Source organism: Haematobia irritans, chromosome 4 (genome assembly GCF_050003625.1).
Source record: "Haematobia irritans isolate KBUSLIRL chromosome 4, ASM5000362v1, whole genome shotgun sequence".
Lineage (NCBI taxonomy): Eukaryota > Metazoa > Arthropoda > Insecta > Diptera > Muscidae > Haematobia > Haematobia irritans.
In genome coordinates, this window is record NC_134400.1 from 180,480,176 (window position 1) to 180,499,614 (window position 19,439).

General features: G+C 33.4%; 1 long non-coding RNA gene across 1 annotated transcript; it reads left to right on the forward strand.

Moving 5' to 3' along the window:
- The first annotated feature begins 240 nt into the window (after positions 1-240).
- On the forward strand, positions 241-821 carry LOC142233978 (uncharacterized). The gene is made up of 3 exons (XR_012721530.1): positions 241-305; positions 435-510; positions 605-821. It is a non-coding gene; the product is annotated as an uncharacterized LOC142233978 (long non-coding RNA).
- Positions 822-19,439: the final 18,618 nt, after the last annotated feature.

Here is a 19,439-nt window from a genome sequence, read left to right on the forward strand (position 1 = left end):
TAAAACAAAAATTCATAAAACGGTCGAATTAGTATAACTTAAATTTACCATTTCCCAATAGACTAAAATGCATTTTAAATCGAAAATGAAATTACGCGTCGTCATTTTGACGAATAGTGACTGTCTAGGGATATCAAGAATATTTGCTTTTTTACGCATATTATTATTTTTTTCATTAGATTTTTTGAAAACCTATTTAATAATTTAATTTAATGTAAAAAATAAATATTTAATTTCAGAGTAACCCAAATAAATTTGGACAACTTTTTATATTTCCCCTCAGCGTACAATTTAATAGAGAATTGGTAAGTTTTATATTAAAACTTTGGCTTTCTTTCAACTAGAATATTTATTTTATTATATCTTTCACATCGATAACAACACAGTTTTATGTGTTTATTTAGAATACTTCATTATTTCTCTAATTGTTTCAGGTACAAATTTTATGAGATACGTTTTCCAAAGAAAAGTTTAATTCCTTACACCATTTGATAAAATGCCCCAAATATGGTAAGTTACAAACTAAAATGAAGAATTAAAAAATATATTTCACTACATGGCGTTAATTTGTAACAATTTTCATTATTGTTTCCATTTTTTCCAGCAAGATATGTGAAAAAATTACCTACGATGAATAAAAAAAGATAAGTCCAAATGTCCAAACAGCGGGTTCAAATGAACTACTCTCTGTTCCACGTGGTCATAATTTTTATTCACAAAAAACATTGTATTAAGAACGTTCATCATAAGTTTTTATAATAAAGTACTTTTGCTTAAAGAAAGTTTAATTTTAATGTATGAAATTTTTCATAATAGTAAAACGGTTTGTTGTTCCTTTAATTATTTAATTTCTTTGTACTGTGGAATGATTGATTTAAAAATAGTTTAGTCGTCGACATTTTAAAGAGACTGTTAACCAATTTTTATTATCGGGTTTCCCACAAAATAAGCAAGTAAACCAAAATAATACTGACTTTTTAACTTGGTAGGTCTATACACTGTTAGAAAAATATGTTTTTAATATGTTCCGATATAAACAAAATGTGTTTCGGGCACAATTTTTAAACACAATATATTTAAGTGCAAACATGTAATGTTCCTAAACTAACACAAAATGTTTGGGACACATATGTTAATATGTTAGAATATATTATGTTTGGGGCATGAATGTTTCATAAAAATAATATGTGTGAATGTAAACATATATAAATTTACAAATTTCGAGTAAACATATATATGTTGTGATACTTTATTCAAAGAGCGCCAGAGAGAGAGAGAGAGTTAGTATAGAGAAATAAATAGAGATGGAAACCGGGATGGTTGAATAAAAAGATATCAACATAACACAGCGATAGAATGAAATGAGAGCAACCGCTTGAAACCGCTTGTATGTTGGTTCGGAAAACTGTTTCATGATAAGGCCATAAATTTTATATGCTTAAGTCTAATTACTATTTAATCTGAATATTAGAATGAGTATTCAGAATAAAGAGAATATACATTCGGAACCAAGAGAATAGACATTTGAAAGAAAAAACAGCATATTTGTATTATAGAAAAAGATGCGAAGAACTCAAAAATTTCGTGGTAGTGAAAATTATGTGAGGGAATGAGCACAATCTTCTTTGGGGAATTCTTCCAAACATATACTATTTTTGGACTCAAAATGCTTCCAAACATATAATACGCTCAGATAAAACAAACATATTAATGTTTCTGCAGTATCCAATAATATATGTGTTTCCTGCAAAATATGTTTGGAACATATGTTAGAGAAGCGATTTTTTTTGAGGGTGTATAAATATTATGGTGTTGTAAAAATGAACTAAACTACAATGTTATAGATGAACTAAAATTTAAGAAAATTATAAACTAGACAAGTTGAAAAAAATCTTAAGGGCTAAATCATGGTCAATATTACTACAGTTTAGTTCATTTTGCAATGGAAAAGGGTTCACTGTTTTTTCAGTGTAGCTTTTATCCAATTTGCCTGAAATTTGGAATCTAGAGGTATTCTAGGACCATAAAGAGGTGTGCCGAATATATTGAGTATCGGTACGGTTTTTATACCCACCACCATAGAATGGTGACGGGGGTATAATAAGTTTGTCATTCCGTTTGTAACACATCGAAATATCGATTTCCGACTATATAAAGTATATATATTCTTGATCAGGGAGAAATTCTAAGACGATATAACGATGTCCGTCTGTCCGTCTGTCTGTCTGTCTGTCTGTCTGTCTGTTGTAATCACGCTACAGTCTTCAATAATGAAGCAATCGTGCTGAAATTTTGCACAAACTCGTCTTTTGTCTGCAGGCAGGTCAAGTTCGAAGATGGGCTATATCGGTCCAGGTTTTGATATAGTCCCCATATAAACCGACCTCCCGATTTGGGGTCATGGGCTTATAGAAATCGAAGTTTTTATCCAATTTGCCTGAAATTTGAAATCTAAAGGTATTTTATGACCATAAAGAGGTGTGCCAAAAATGGTGAGTATCGGTTCATGTTTTGGTATAGCCCCCATATAGACCGATCTCCCGATTTTACTTCTTGGGCTTATAGAAACCGCAGTTTTTATTCAATTTACCTGAAATTGGAAATCTAGAGGTATTGTAGGACCACAAATACGTGTGCAAAAACTTGTGAGTAGCGGTCCATATTTTGGTATAGCCCCCATATAGACCGATCTCCCGATTTTACTTCTTGGGCTTATAGAAACCGCAGTTTTTATTCAATTTACCTGAAATTGGAAATCTAGAGGTATTGTAGGACCACAAATACGTATGCCAAAAATTGTGAGTATCGATCCATGTTTTGGTATGGTCCCCATATAAAACGACCTCCCGATTTGGGGTCTTGGGCTTATAGAAACCGTAGTTTTTATCCAATTTGTCTGAAATTGGAAATCTAGAGGTATTTTAGGACCATAAAGAGGTGTGCCGAAAATGGTGGGTATCAGTCCATATGTTGGTATAGCCCCCATATAGACCGATTTCCCGATTTCCCGATTTTACTTCTTGGGCTTCTAGAATCCGATGTTTTTATCCTATTTGCCTGAAATTGGAAATCTAGAGGTATTTTCGGGTCATAAAGAGGTGTGCCGAAAACGGTGAGTATCGGTCCATATTTTAGTATGGCCCCCATAAGAACGATCTCCCGATTTAACTCCTTGGGTTTCTAGAAACCGTAGTTTTTATCTGATTTGCCTGAAATTGTAAATATTCTGGTATTTTAGGCTCACAAAAACGTGTATCGGATTAAGTTTTTATCGGTCCATTAGGTAATGCCTCCATATAGACCGACTTCACTTCTTGAGGATGTAGAAGGCGCACAGATCATGAAAATTGCTTGAAACTCAATGTAAAATTTCCAGATTTTACTTCTACAGATTTAATATTTCAAATCAAGACGTTATTTTATAATTTTCTTGCACACTTACAAGAGATGTTAATGATTCCTCTAAAACTCAAACAAAAATGGTCCTTATAAATCCAGAATCTGATATAGTCCTCATAGGTGAAATCTTTAAATTTATCTTCGGGAAGTGCCCTCAAGTCCTCAAGCCCTCCTGAAATTTCAAAGGAAACCCTAATATTTGGTTCATGGTGGTGGGTATTTAAGATTCGGCCCGACCGAATTTAGTGCTGTATATACTTGTTTTATATAGCCCCTTATAAACCGGTCCTCCGAGAACTACAATTAAATGTGCTAAATACTGTGTGTATCCTTCCATGTTTTGGTATAGCCCCCATTACACCGAACTCCGGATTTAATTCCCAGCGTTTCTAGAAATTGTAGTTTTTATCCGATTTGCCACAAAATGAAAATATACTGGCATTTTAGACCCATAACAAAGAGTATATGATTCAGTTTTATGGGACCATTTGGTAAGGCCTCCATATAGACCGATTTGACTTATTGAGGGTATAGAAGACGCACTGATCATGAAAATTACTTGAAACTGAATGCAAAATTTCCAGATTTTACTTCTCGTAGTCATTTAAATAATTGCGATGAAAATCCACAGATTTTAGATTTCAAATCAAGGCGTTATTTCATCATGTTTATGATTCCTCTAAAACTCAAACAAAAAATGGTTCTTATAAATTCAGAATCGGATCTAGTCTTCATAGGTAAAATCTTTACATTTATCTGTGGGAAGCGTACTGGTTGAACTCATCTGCTTGGGAAAATATCTGTCATCAAACCCCCCAGAAATTTTCCAAGAAAACTAGTATATTTGATTCATGGTGGTGGGTATTTAAGATTCGGCCCGGCCGAACTAACTTGTTTTAAAAAAAATCGAACGTGAGCTGTCAAATCTCAGACAATGACCATATGGCAGGACAGCAGTCAATATGAAATTCAATAAAAATGGCAGGACATTAGCTGTGAGCAGCAACGAGCAGATGTTAAACACCATGCACTCACTATGATGGAAATAATGGATGTCGTTTTTTGTATAAAATGAATGAATTCAAATCTAAAACAAGTATATACGGCCGTAAGTTCGGCCAGGCCGAAGCTTATGTACCCTCCATCATGGATTGCGTAGAAACTTCTTCTAAACACTGCCATCCACAAACCTCCTAACACCATCTTCTAAATTGTAAAGGGTGATTTGTTAAGAGCTTGATAACTTTTTTTAAAAAAAAAACACATAAAATTTGCAAAATCTCATCGGTTCTTTATTTGAAACGTTAGATTGGTCCATGACATTTACTTTTTGAAGATAATTTCATTTAAATGTTGACCGCGGCTGCGTCTTAGGTGGTCCATTCGGAAAGTCCAATTTTGGGCAACTTTTTCGAGCATTTCGGCCGGAATAGCCCGAATTTCTTCGGAAATGTTGTCTTCCAAAGCTGGAATAGTTGCTGGCTTATTTCTGTAGACTTTAGACTTGACGTAGCCCCACAAAAAATATTCTAAAGGCGTCAAATCGCATGATCTTGGTGGCCAACTTACCGGTCCATTTCTTGAGATGAATTGTTCTCCGAAGTTTTCCCTCAAAATGGCCATAGAATCGCGAGCTGTGTGGCATGTAGCGCCATCTTGTTGAAACCACATGTCAACCAAGTCCAGTTCTTCCATTTTTGGCAACAAAAAGTTTGTTAGCATCGAACGATAGCGATCGCCATTCACCGTAACGTTGCGTCCAACAGCATCTTTGAAAAAATACGGTCCAATGATTCCACCAGCGTACAAACCACACCAAACAGTGCATTTTTCGGGATGCATGGGCAGTTCTTGAACGGCTTCTGGTTGCTCTTCACTCCAAATGCGGCAATTTTGCTTATTTACGTAGCCATTCAACCAGAAATGAGCCTCATCGCTGAACAAAATTTGTCGATAAACACATTTCGAACCGAACACTGATTTTGGTAATAAAATTCAATGATTTGCAAGCGTTGCTCGTTAGTAAGTCTATTCATGATGAAATGTCAAAGCATACTGAGCATCTTTCTCTTTGACACCATGTCTGAAATCCCACGTGATCTGTCAAATACTAATGCATGAAAATCCTAACCTCAAAAGAATCACCCTTTTTGTAAGTCCATACGTGGTACATATTAAATCAAACAAGATCGATCCAATACGTATATAATTCAGTTTGACAAAGTAGACATAAAATGTTGACAAAATTTTCTACAGAAATAAAATTTTAACAAAATTTTCTATAGTAATAAAATTTTCACAAAATTTTCTATAGAAATAAACTTTTGACAAAATTTTCTATAGAAATAAAATCTTGGTAGATTATTTTTGGCTCGACTGGCAACCATGATTATGAACCGAATAAAATTTGAACAAAATTTTCTATAGAAATAAAATTTTGACAATGATGAAAATTTTATTATGAACCGAATAAAATATTAACAAAATTTTCTCTAGAAATAAAATTTTGACAAAATTTTCTATAGAAATAAAATTTTGACAAAATTTTCTACAGAAATAAAATTTTGGTAGACTATTTTTGGCTCTAGTGGCAACCATGATTATGAACCGATATGGACCAATTTTTGTGTGATTGGACCAATTTTGGTATGGTTGTTAGCGACCATATACTAACACCACGTTCCTAATTTGAACCGGATCGGATGAATTTTGCTCCTCCAAGAGGCTCCGGAGGTCAAATCTGGAGAACGTTTTATATGGGGGCTATATATAATTATGGACCGATATGGACCAATTCTGGCACGCTTGTTAAAGATCATATACTAACACCATGTTCCAAATTACAACCGGATTGGATGAAATTTGCTTCTCTTGGAGACTTCGCAAGCCAAATCTGGGGATCGGTTTATATGGGGGCTATATATAATTATGAACCGATGTGGACCAATTTTTGCACGGTTGTTAGAGACCATATACCAACACCATGTACCAAATTTCAGCTGGATCGGATGCAATTTGCTTGTCTTTGAGGCTTCGTAAGCCAAATCTGGAGATCGGTTTATATGGGGTCTATATATAATTATGGACCGATGTGGACTAATTTTTGCATGGTTATTAGAGACCATATACCAACATCATGTACCGAATTTCAGCCGGATCGGATGAAATTTGCTTCTTTTTGAGGCTCCGCAAGCCAAATCTGGGGATCGGTTTATATGGGGGCTATATATAATTAAGGACCGATATGGACCAATTTTTGCATGGTTGTTAGAGACCATATACCAACATCATGTACCAAATTTCAGCCGGATCGGATGAAATTTTCTTCTCTTTGAGGCTCCGCAAGCCAAATCTGGGGATCGGTTTATATGGGGGCTATATATAATTAAGGACCGATATGGACCAATTTTTGCATGGTTGTTAGAGACCATATACCAACATCATGTACCAAATTTCAGCCGGATCGGATGAAATTTTCTTCTCTTTGAGGCTCCGCAAGCCAAATCTGGGGATCGGTTTATATGGGGGCTATATATAATTATGGACCGATGTGGACCAATTTTTGCATGGTTGTTAGAGACCATATACTTACACCATGTACCAAATTTCAGCCGGATCGGATGAAATTTGCTTCTCTTTTAGGCTCCGCAAGCCAAATCTGGGGATCGGTTTATATGGGGGCTATATATAATTATAGACCGATGTGGACCAATTTTTGCATGGTTGTTAGAGACCATATACCAACACCATGTACCAAATTTCAGGCTGATCGGATGAAATATGCTTCTGTTAGAGGCTCCACAAGCCAATTCTGAGGGTCCCTTTATATGGGGGCTATACGTAAAAGTGGACCGATTTGGTCCATTTTCAATACCATCCGACATACATCGATAACAACTACTTGTGCCAAGTTTCAAGTCGATAGCTTGTTTTGTTCGGAAGTTAGCGTGATTTCAACAGACGGACGGACGGACGGACGGACATGCTTAGATCGACTCAGAATTTCACCACGACCCAGAATATATATACTTTATGGGGTCTTAGAGCAATATTTCGATGTGTTACAAACGGAATGACAAAGTTATTATACCCCCATCCTATGATGGAGGATATAAAAAATAAAGATTTCGTATGTACGAGTACTAGAGAAGTGCACGTGATACGAATATTTTCTCACTCAGGAAGTATTTCTTGAATTACCTTAGAAGTCAATTGCGTGGTATTTCAATGAAAGATAGAAGATTGTCTAGCTACAATAATGCTTCTACACCGAATGAATTTTCTTTATAAAAGAACGAAAAATTTCATTAAAAGTATGCAATTTGTCATTGTTTTACAACCAAAGAAACTTCTCATTAAAAGTACGAAATATTTCGTTATTTTTACTAAGTTTGTAAGAAACAATTTCGTAATTTTTATGAAATTGTTTAGTACGTTTTACGAAAAAATTTTCATACTGTATATGAATTGTTACGTACTTTTAATTAATTTAAAATTTACGAAAATGAATGAAAATTTCGTTGTTTCAATGGAGAATTATTCGTAAAAATAGTGATGAGAATTCTTTCGGTATAATAGCCTAGTCTGAACGGCGTTTCACATTACGATAAAACACTGAAATACTCAGAAATGTTAACAGCATTCAACAGTATAAACAACCGTTGAAAACACTTTTGTTCAGATGAAATTGGGATCAGACGCGTTTTTTGGCGGCATGCAGGTTATAATTGAAGATTGACTATATCTTTCCATATTTTGATATAGTTTCCATACGAATCGATACCCTGATTAACCCTCTAATGCCCCAATATTTTTGCCAGCTGATTAAATTTTCAATGTTAACAACACAAAAGCAAGAGAACTAAGCAAAAAAAAAAATTATACAGTAAAATTCAGCACATGTTACAAAGCCTCTTGAATAGATTCAAAAAAGTTTTCTTTTTATTTTGCCCATTTTCGTTGTCTTAAGGCGTGTTTTACTAAAAGCTTCCTTATTAAATGAAGACCGCCTAAAGGCGGGCTTGGGCATTAGAGGGTTAAAAAGTATTATAAGCCCTGATAGAGTTATGTCGAATTTGGTATACATCAATTCATGTCTGGTCTCCCGATTTGACTTCATTAGAATGGAAGCCGCAATTTTCGTCCGATTTGCTTGAAATTGCATCCGAAAATGTTCCTTATATTAATGAATCCTGAGAATTATGCTATGGAAAACTGAATGGAGTATGGAGTAGACATACCGATGGCAAAATTTGAGTTCCTGATTTTGAATCGACGACAAATATGGGTCGGCTTCATTCTCTGTTTCTACGTGGAGGGGCCTTCATGTTTGCCATTTTGATTGGTAATTGTGACAACACCATTGCTCTGATTTAACAGGTTGGCTGATAAGTCCGCGGTCTAACGAAGAAACACACATTTTTTTGTCAAAATTTGTTTTTATTATTCAACATAGTTCCCTTCAAGAGCGATACAACGATTATAACGACCTTCCAATTTTTTGATACCACTCCTTCGGTTTTGCCTCAAAATAGGCCTCAGTTTCGGCGATCACCTCTTCATTGCAGCCAAATTTTTTCCCTGCGAGCATCCTTTTGAGGTCTGAGAACGAAAAAAATCGCTGGGGGCGATTTATTCAACATGGGGGCGATTCCCTTCAAGAGCGATACAACGATTATAACGACCTTCCAATTTTTTGATACCATTTTGGTAGTACTCCTTCTGTTTTGCCTCAAAATAGGCCTCAGTTTCGGCGATCACATCTTCATTGCAGCCAAATTTTTTCCCTGCGAGCATCCTTTTGAGGTCTGAGAACAACAAAAATTGCTGGGGGTCAGATCTGGAGAATACGGTTGGTGGGGAAGCAATTCGAAGCACAATTCATGAATTTTTGCCATCGTTCTCAATGACTTGTGGCACGGTTCGTTGTCTTGGTGGAACAACACTTTTTTCTTCTTCATATGGGGCCGTTTTGCCTCGATTTCGATCTTCAAACGCTCCAATAACGCCATATAATAGTCACTGTTGATGGTTTTTCCCCTTCTCAAGATAATCGATAAAAATTATTCCATGCACATCCCAAAAAACAGAGGCCATTACTTTGCCAGCGGACTTTTGAGTCTTTCCACGCTTCGGAGACGGTTCACCGGTCGCTGTCCACTCAGCCGACTGTCGATTGGACTCAGGAGTGTAGTGATTGAGCCATGTTTCATCCATTGTCACATATCGACGGGAAAACTCGGGTGTATTACGGGTTAACAGCTGCAAACACCGCTCAGAATCATCAACACGTTGTTGTTTTTGGTCAAATGTGAGCTCGCGCGGCATCCATTTTGCACAGAGCTTCCGCATATCTAAATATTGATGAATGATATGACCAACACGTTCCTTTGATATCTTTAAGGCCTCTGCTATCTCGATCAACTTCATTTTACGGTCATTCAAAATCATTTTGTGGATTTTTTTGATGTTTTCGTTGGTAACCACCTCTTTTGGGCGTCCACGGCGTTCACCGTCCTCGGTGCTCATTTCACCACGCTTGAATTTTGCATACCAATAAATTAGTGTTGATTTCCCCGGGGCAGAGTCCGGAAACTCATTATCAAGCCAAGTTTTTGCTTCCACCGTATTTTTTCCCTTCAGAAAACAGTATTTTATCAAAACACGAAATTACTTTTGTTTTCACAATAACAAAAGTTGCTTCACAAACGACGCTCTATCTCACAAACTAATTGATTTACAGATGTCAAATTTTGACACGAATCATTTGAAGGTTGGTACTAAAATAATATGAATTTAATACTGGCGACGCCATCTATGTGTCAGACCGGGGACTTATCAGCCAACCTGTTATTTACATTATTCAGAAGCAATTTGCTATCGCAAGTGATGCTGATCTCCAATGGTTTTGAGCCTGCTGAACATGCATGTCAAATTCGGGAAAGATTTTGAAACTTGTTTCCGAGCCTTGGATATGAAAACATTTTGGTCATAGACCAATAAAATGAAGTTACGAACTTAATTTTGATTAGATGTGACTGTAGCAGTGTAAACTCGCTGTATAAATATATGCAGCTTCGGCTCGTTTTTTTGCTAACTCATTACTCAAGACAATGGTAAATGGTGGAGCAAAACTGAATAAAATTAGAAACAATTTTTAAAACTTAATAATGGAGATTTTTCTTGTGAACCTACTACCATTGGTTTCAATATTCCTGAATATCCTTAGGTTATACTTGTCATCAAACTTTAAACTTTTTGAGTTAAATTTGTAAATTTTTATCTATTTGCGTAAATTCTACGCACTTACGTTCTAAATAGGCGACCACAATCGCATTACCATAAAATCATTAAATTGCACTTCCTATTGACTAAACATTTGCCCTGGTTATTAATGCATGTATATGACCATAATGTCCCCGATGAAATGCATTAAACACATAACCTTGGCAATGAAAGCACTCAACCATGATCATAATACGGTACGAAGGACAAATTGGCCACATGGACATGATTATAAGGTAAAACTAAGTAACATTATTGATATAAAGGTATCCATTAGATACATACGTAATTAGTTCCTCAAGGATATGGTCTTGGCAAATCTATTGTTGTAGAGCTTACAATGTCATGTCACAGTGGTCTCAAATAGCGATACAAAAGTCAAAAATCGAATTTTTTGACTAATCAAGTTTTTGTAAGAAGTCGAAAAGTTAATATTGAACTACGAGGGTTGCCTTTTATTTGGCGGGTGTGGGCAACCCTAGTGTTGCAATCTATCGAATATTATCGGGAAAATATTCTACAGACAGAATTGAAGTCCTGAAAATTTCTCCCGCGGACCATGGACATTTCATCAGGATTCAGCACCATTGCACTCAGCAATCATCAACCAAGAATGGCTGAAAAAGGATTTTTTTCTTCGCACAATGGCCACCAAAATCTACGGATCTCTATTCGTTTGACTTTTGCGCCTAGGGCATTTTGGAGAGTAAGGCTGGCACTAACAAATACCAGAGTGTCGATCATTTGAAGATGGCGCTTCACCGGAAATGGGCAGAGCCACTTTCGTGCAACATGTGATGACTTTGTCGATCATTTGAAGCCCAGGTTAGGTATAGTGTCAGCCCGATATTTCAGGCTCAGTGGTGAACTTCTCCCTTATCACTAAGTTAAGCTCAAAGACAAGGGACCTCCTTTTTATAGGCGAGTCCGAACGGTGCTCTACATTGCAGTGAAACCACATAGAGAAGTTTTGAAATACTCACACGCAAAGAAAAAAACCGTTTGGAAAACGTGTACCGAAAACGTTTTTCTTTTGTTAGAGTTTTTTGAATTGCTTCCAAAATTTTAAACTTTTATCACCAAAAAAAAATTTTTATTTTTTCAATAAAAAAAGTTATTTTTGAAACAACAACACAGTCCATTTCGTTTATATCAAACACTGTTCTTTTCTGGCTTTAGGTCTTTAAGAAGACACATTTTACAGTTCAAAATTTAATATAGTACAATGTAATGTTCAACATTTTTTCGGAATCTTCCGAACATATCTGGAATATATGTAAAAAAAAAAACAAAAAAACTGTGGTCGAAGCAGGGATCGGACCCACGACCCTTGGCATGGAAGTCGGACGTAGCAACCACTGCTCCACGGTGCCAAACTAAATGTTTGTTTCTGTTAAATAAACTTTGTTTATTCGGTTCGTGGGCGCCGCAAGCTATGCTATATAAATATAACTTATATGGATAATTATCTATTGATGACCATAACAGGTACATAGCTCAGTGGTTAGTGTGTTGGCTTACAAAGTGCATGGTCCGCGGATCAATTCTCCGTCCAGGCGAAAGGTAAAAAAATTAAAAAAATTATAAAATCGTATAATTTCTTCTACATTGTTGGTATTACAGGAAAAGGTGTTAAGAACTAAAAAACCTCGTGGATGTGAGAAAGATGTGAGGGAAAATGCAATTAGCAAGAAAACAATGTTTTTTTTTTTTTTTGAGTTAGTCTTTATGAAATTGTTTTTACATCCTGGAAAAGAATAAACGTTTATCACAAAAAGTATATACTTTTCTTCCAAATACACTTCCTTACAGCAAAAAGCAAATGAGAAACGAACTTTGTTTGTCTAAAATTTCGTTTGGGAGGAAAGAATTATTTTTTTGCGTGCAGAAATGTCACCAACATTATAACATTTTAGTGACAAACATGTTACATGGTCACCATACAAAAATAACATTTTGCTCTTGAAACATGTTTGAGGAGATCATATTCCTTCTCTGCGTGCACTGCAAGACGGACTTGCTAACCATTGTCCCACGTTGGAGAGCCAATTCGAACACATCTTAAGTGATTCTATGATTTTATTTTATTTCCGACATTTTTGCTTTTGAATAATAAAATTTAAAAAATATTGCTGCATTAAATATCAGCGACTTATATATATATATTTCAGCATGGCAAAACCGCTACAACTAATCTAACGTATATACCATATTCACATTCATGTATCCTACTCCCCAAATATATTCTTTTAACCCTTTTTGTTTCCATTGATTTTTGGTCTGCTCTCTATAGAGCCTTCATTCCTTGACCCCTATCGTATCATAAGCTGTCACCATGGTACTAACTACAGAGTAAACTCTTTTTCCATTCCCGTATGTCTGACCTTCATACCTGTCAAACCCACGTAAACATCGAGGGATAGTCCTGTTTCACCTTGTCAATTGAATGATATGTCAAAGCTTGACATTCACTACTCAACACATATATTTTTCGTTACTTCTGGGCAAATTGGTTCCAACATAACTAGTAGCTCTTTGAAACTCTCCTAGCCGACGCTTGAAACTTTTTTTATGTGCACTAATTTTGTCTACTACAGCCTCAAAGTTCGCGCCTTACATTGACCATGAATTAATGAAAGTAGGAAAGGACACCAGCACTTTACAATGTTGTAGTAAATTCTAAGAGATATTATTTTTCAATGAAACACTAACACAATACTCGTACCACCAAACCACCCACCAAACCTCTCCCCAGCTATGTCACATAAGGCCTGACAAATCAACCCCCATTATAAGAGATTCTTCCATTCTAAACATTCTATGGTCATAAATGGGAAATGTTAACACTGACGATAAGATTTCTCACTTGAACTTTCAACCAATTAAGGAATAATTAGTGGAAGTGATTTGTATTGTACTGACAGTTCATAGTATTGTCCAAGGATACATAAACTAGACGGACACAATACAGTAAAAAGGTCACCTACATACAGGGGTTAAAACTGAACAATTCTAGAGAGTTCTTTTGCTGCAGCATAAATATCTCATATACATTTTATTTTCACTAGAAAATGTTATCAAAGTTTTATAATTTTTATAAAATTTTGACAAATGATTTCAAAATTCTATATCTACTCAATATTTTATTTCTATAGAACATTTTCTCAGAATTTTATTTCTATAGAAAATTTCCTCAAAATGTTATTCCTGTAGAAATTTTCTCAAAATTTTATTTCTATAAAAAATTTCCTCAAAATTTTGTTAGTGTAGAAAATTTCTTCAAAATGTTTTTTCTATGGAAAATTTTCTCAAAATTTTATTTCTATTGAAAATTTCCTCCAAATTGTAGTTCTATAGAAAATTTTGTCAAAATTGTATTTCTATGGAAAATTTGTCTTTTTTTTCATACAAAATTTTTTCAAAATTTTATATCTACTAGAAATTTTCTCAACATTTTATTTGTATATAGAACATTCTGTCAAAATTTTATTCCTTTTTATATCTATGGAAAATTTTGTCAAAATTATATTTCTATAGAAAACTTTATCAAAATTTTATTTCTACAGAAAATTTTGTCAAATTTAATGAATAGAAAATAGAAAATTTTATAGAAAGTTTTGTCAAAATTTTATTTCTATAGAAAATTTTGTAAAAATTTTATTTCTATAGAAAATTTTATTAAAATTTTATTTCTATAGAAAATTTTAATTTTTATAAAAATTTTGACAAAATGTCAAAATTCTATATCTACTGATTTCTATAGAAAATTTTCTCAGAATTTTATTTCTATTAAAAATTTCCTCAAAATTTTGTTTGTAAAAATTTCATTTCTATAGAAAATTTTGTCAAAATTTTATATTTACAGAAAATTTTATTTTTATAGAAAATTTGTCAAAATTTTATATCTCTAGAAAATTTTGTCAACATTTTATTCCTATAGAAAATTTTTGTCAAAATGTTATTCCTACAGAAATTTTGTCAAAATTTTATTTCTATGGAAAATGTTGTAAATTTTTTTTATAGAAAATTTTGTCAAAATTGTATTCCTATAGAAAATTTTGTCAAAAATTTTCCATAGATAATTTTGTCAAAATTTTATTTCTATTGAAAATTTTGTCAAATTTTATATCTGTAGAAAACTTTGTCAAAATGTTATATCTATTGAAAATTTTCTCAATATTTTATTTCTATAGAAATTTTTGCTCAAATTTTATTGTTATAGAAAACATTGTCAACACTTTATTTCTATAGAAAATTTTGTAATATTTTTATTTCTATAGAAAATTTGTCAAAATTTTATTTCTATAGAAAATTTTGTCAATATTTTATTTCTGTAGAAAATTTTCTCACAATTTTATTTCCATAGAAAATTTTGTCAAAATTCTATAGAGAATTTTGTCAAAATCTTATTTCTATAGAAGAATTTGTCAAAGTTGTATTTCTATAGAAAATGTTGTCAAAATTGTATTTCTTTACAAAATTTTGTCAAAATTCGATGTTTTGTTATTGTTGGTTTTGTTCTTTAATCATTTTTGTTGTTTTTTTGATTTCAGCTTAAAACCATGCATTGACTAAACTACAAGTCTAGCTTAACCAACAGAGGAAAAGAATGTTTGTCAAATTTGTCAAAATTTTAGATCTACAAAAAATTTTATTTTTATAGAAAATTTTCTCAAAATTGTATATCTCTAGAAAATTTTGTCAAAATTTTATATCTACTAAAATTTTTCTCAAAATTTTATTTGTATATAGAACATTTTGTCAAAATTTTATTCCTATAGAAAATTTTGTCAAAATTTTATTTCTATGGAAAATGTTGTAAATTTTTTTTATAGAAAATTTTGTCAAAATTGTATTCCTATAGAAAATTCTGTCAAAAATTTTCCAAATAATTTTGTCAAAATTTTATTTCTATGGAAAATTTTGTCAAATTTTATATCTGTAGAAAACTTTGTCAAAATATTATATCTATTGAAAATTTTCTCAATATTTTATTTCTATAGAAATTTTTGCTCAAATTTTATTGTTATAGAAAACATTGTCAAAACTTTATTTCTATAGAAAATTTTGTAATATTTTTATATCTATAGAAAATTTGTCAAAATTTTATTTCTATAAAAAATTTTGTCAATATTTTATTTCTGTAGAAAATTTTCTCACAATTTTATTTCCATAGAAAATTTTGTCAAAATTCTATAGAGAATTTTGTCAAAATCTTATTTCTATAGAAGAATTTGTCAAAGTTGTATTTCTATACAAAATATTGTTAAAATTTTATTTCATTACAAAATTTTGTCAAAATTCGTTTTGTTTTGTTATTGTTGGTTTTGTTCTTTAATCATTGTTGTTGTTTTTTTGATTTCAGCTTAAAACCATGCATTGACTAAACTACAAGTGTAGCTTAACCAACAGAGGAAAGGAATGTTTGTAAAAATTTTATATCTACAAACAATTTTATTTTTATAGAAAATTTTGTCAAAATTTTATATCTACTAAAATTTTTCTCAAAATTTTATTTGTATATAGAACATTTTGTCAAAATTTTATTCCTATAGAAAATTTTGTCAAAATTTTATTTCTATGGAAAATGTTGTAAATTTTTTTTATAGAAAATTTTGTCAAAATTGTATTCCCATAGAAAATTTTGTCAAAAATTTTCCATAGATAATTTTGTCAAAATTTTATTTCTATGGAAAATTTTGTCAAATTTTATATCTGTAGAAAACTTTGACAAAATGTTATATCTATTGAAAATTTTCTCAATATTTTATTTCTATAGAATTTTTTTCCCAAAATGTTATTGTTATAGAAAACATTGTCAAAACTTTATTTCTATAGAAAATTTTGTAATATTTTTATTTCTATAGAAAATTTGTCAAAATTTTATTTCTGTAGAAAATTTTGTCAATATTTTATTTCTGTCGAAAATTTTCTCACAATTTTATTTCCATAGAAAATTTTGTCAAAATTCTATAGAGAATTTTGTCAAAATCTTAATTCTATAGAAGAATTTGTCAAAGTTGTATTTCTATAGAAAATGTTGTCAAAATTGTATTTCTTTACAAAATTTTGTCAAAATTGTATTTCTTTAGAAAATTTTGTCAAAATTTTACATCTATTCAAAATTTTGTTAAAATTTTATTTCTATAGATTTTTTTTTTAATTTTATATATAAGAAAAATGTTGTTAAAATTTTTGGAAGGATATTTTCACTATTTGACTGGCATTTTATTACAACTTTTAAACACTGTGCTTATATCGTCCTTATCTCTGTTGTTCTATTGTATAAAACAATAGTCTTTCTTCTAAGGGGTTTGTGGTGGTGTACAGAACCTTACCTTCAAACTTGTTATAAATTACCACCTTGTAAGGAGGAAATGTTAAAAGTTTTCCAATGCGAATGTTTCTTTGTTACTTCAGAAACACTGGGTTAATATCATTAAAATATGTGTTGTGCTCCAAACACAAGTGCGAATACACGGTCAAAGTTCATTTGAGGGTGGTTGTCTTTGATTGATGGGAACGTATGATAATACTCGAAAGGCCGCATGCAACTTAATTATTGGATAGTAGATTACTTGATAACATAATGCATACACCACAGACGGACTGCTTCGATTAATATTAATAGTGTTGGTTGTATCAAACGAAGTTTTCCAATTAACATACGTTACCATGAAGTTTGCTGGGTTGACATAATCGATAGTAACTTTTTGAAGTTGATGATGGTCAAAATTATTAATTATAATTATTTCCATTAGATTTTCATCTTCTTCACCAATGTGGTACCACAATGGACTGAATAGTCTAAGTGAGCCTCATACATCGGGCTGCCACCTAACCTAACCTAGATTTTCATCTTTTTTATTTGATTTTGATTTTTCGACTTCTTCCAAATTGGGACAAGGCGATTTTGCATTTCAATAAGTTTGATTAGATTTTTCATTATTTATTTTCTTTTTTTTATACCCACCACCATAGATTGGTAACGGGGGTATAATAGGTTAGGTTACGTTAATAAGTTTATAATAAGTTTGTCGTTCCGTTTGTAACACATCGAAATATCGATTTCCGACTATATAAAGTATATATATTCTTGATCAGGGAGAAATTCTAAGACGATACAGCCATGTCCGTCTGTTGTAATCACGTGGCAAAAATGGGGCGTATCGGTCCATCTTTTGGTATAGCCCCCATATATACCGATCTCCCGATTTTATTTCTTGGGCTTCTAGAAATTGTATTTACTTTCCGATTTGCCTGAAATTTGAAATCTAGAGGTATTCTAGGACCATAAAAAGGTGTGCCGAAAATGGTGCCTATCGGTCCATGTTTTAAAGTATTCCGCCATATAGACCGATCTCCCGATTTTACTTCTTGGTCTTCTAGAAACTGTATTTACTATCCGATTTGCCTAAAATTTGAAATATAAAGTATTCTAAGACCACAAATAGGTGTGGCAAAAATGTGGAGTATCGGCAGATCTTTTGGTATAGCCCCCATAAAGACCGATCTCCCGATTTTATTTATTGGGCTTCTAGAAACAGTATTTTCTTTCCGATTTGCCTGAAATTTGAAATGTGGAGGTATTCTAGGACTATAAATTGGTGTAGCGCAAATGGGGTGTATAGGTCCATGTTTTGGTGTAGCCCCCATATAGACCGATCTCTCGATTTTACTTTTTGAGCGTCTAGAAACTGTAAAGGGTAATACGGTCAAAATTTGGTCAAGGGAAAACGCGTGTAAATCGGTTAAATCGTTTATTTAAAAAATCAAATTAAATTTCTTTTTCAAGTTCAATTAGTATAAAATTCAGGAGAATATTCAGTTAGGCTTTCGCTTTCCCAAATCCGAATTGCCGGGCCTCACGCTTGACACCTGCCATCAGATTTTGTACAGCCACCTTGTCCACCTTCTTCGCCGCAGAAAGCCAGTTTGCCTTGAACTGCTGCTCGTCCTTAGCAGTTTTTTTGGTCTTCTTTAGGTTCCGCTTGACAATAGCCCAGTATTTCTCAATTGGGCGGAGCTCTGGCGTGTTGGGAGGGTTCACCTGCACGTTGTTGGCGGCGTACCACTCCATGGCCTTTTTACCGTAATAGCAAGATGCCAAATCCGGCCAAAACAGTACGGAACAACCGTGTTTCTTCAGGAAAGGCAGCAGACGTTTATTCAAACACTCTTTCACGTAAATTTCTTGGTTGACAGTCCCGGAAGCTATGAAAATGCTGCTTTTCAAGCCACAGGTACAGGTGGCTTGCCAAACCAGATATTTCTTTGCGAACTTTGGCAGTTTTATGTGCTTGAAAATATCTGCTGCCTTTCCCCTTCCTTTTGCCGTATAAAACTCCTGTCCCGGAAGCTGCTTGTAGTCGGCTTTGACGTAGGTTTCGTCGTCCATTACCACGCAGTCAAACTTCGTCAGCATTGTCGTGTACAGACTCCGGGATCGCGCTTTGGCCGTCGTATTTTGTTTATCATCGCGATTTGGAGTCACTACCTTCTTGTAAGTCGATAGTCCGGTTCGTTTTTTGGCTCGATGCACGGTGTAGACGATACACCCAGCTTATTTGCGGCATCTCGGAGAGAGAGGTTAGGGTTTCGCTTGAAACTACCGGCAACTCTCTTTGTCGTCTCAGCGGCTTCCGGTTTTCGATTTCCCCCCGATCCAGACTTCCTGGCTGGCGACAAACGTTCCCCAAACACTTTAATTACATTTGTAACGGTTGATTTGGCAACTTTTAGCGATTTTGCCAGCT